Consider the following 1,263-nt stretch of genomic DNA (forward strand, 5'->3'; position numbering starts at 1 on the left):
AAGCATGCAAGCCTTTCAAAAGATGCTTAAGCTACTTGATATGTTTAACTAGGGTGTCAAATTCAGTGCAAACAAGTGTTCTATACAAGGCAATATAAATCAGCTGCTCCATATGCAAGTGAATGCATCATATATGCTCTAGACTCAATCTTAAGAATGCAAGTGATGAAACTACATGATTAAAAAATTTCAAATCTTTTTGGTTTTTCTATGCATATATGTATGTACAATGCAATGCATGAGACTCAAAATCATCAAAGCAAACATGATCAAATACTTGGTACCTCCCTCCACACTTAAATCACACAGTCTCTGTATACCCAAAGGAAAGCAATATGCAAAGATAAACTGGTATGTACAAGATTAAGGTGAAGGAGTACCTCTGATGGAGTGTTGGAAAAGGCAGTGGTGTCTAGGGAGCAATGTCTGGCCGCTTTCCTCCTCAGCCCAAGGGTTTTAAAAACGAAGATCCCATTGATATGTACAGGGATAGCCATGGGAATTCCTCCCAAGTGAGCTTGTTTTAAGTCTCTAGCTTGACTTTCCTTCCTTTGGCTAGTGAGAAGGAGGGTCCTTCCCACCTTCAAGAGTGATGGTGAGGACGTGGGAGAGAAGCTCTTGAAGCTTGATTGCTTGATTGGATCATTCTGGAGCTGAGGAGTGATGATGGCCCTTGCACTTGAGAATGACTTAGACCTTCCCTTGCACTTGATTTTGTACTCAATGGCCCCATCCTTAAGCTTCATTGGGTGGAGAGTGAGAGTGTGAGGAGTCTTATCAAGAGGTAGAGGATGAGGTTCTTTCATAATCTTGTTCATGTCATGAGCAGCTTTTGTGGCTCTACTCACCTCTTTCTTTTTACCACTTTCCAAGTGCTCATCACACAGCTCTTTAGAGGACTCTCCAGCAAGACCATCTTTCTCAATACCAACCCCTTCAGCCTTGGTGTTCTCATTGGAGGATGCTCCACAAGTGATTTTTCCACAATACTCAGCATTCATCTTTGGGGATTGTAGTGGATAGGAGACAGCTTTGTTCACATTTAAGAGTGTGACCTTCTTGTAGGGAGTCTATGAAAGCTCCCACTTTTATGAGGAATGAAGTGCCAAGGATCAATGGGACTCTCTTTTCAGTTGCAATCTTCAGAACAGTGAGGTCTATAGGAACAGTGCATGCTCCAATCTTCAAAGGGAAGTCCTTGATGAGACCAATAAGAGTTGTAGAAGAGGAATCTCCAAACTGTAGGGAAGATGTGTTTGGCTA

Source organism: Brassica oleracea, chromosome C6 (genome assembly GCF_000695525.1).
Source record: "Brassica oleracea var. oleracea cultivar TO1000 chromosome C6, BOL, whole genome shotgun sequence".
Classification (NCBI taxonomy): domain Eukaryota; kingdom Viridiplantae; phylum Streptophyta; class Magnoliopsida; order Brassicales; family Brassicaceae; genus Brassica; species Brassica oleracea.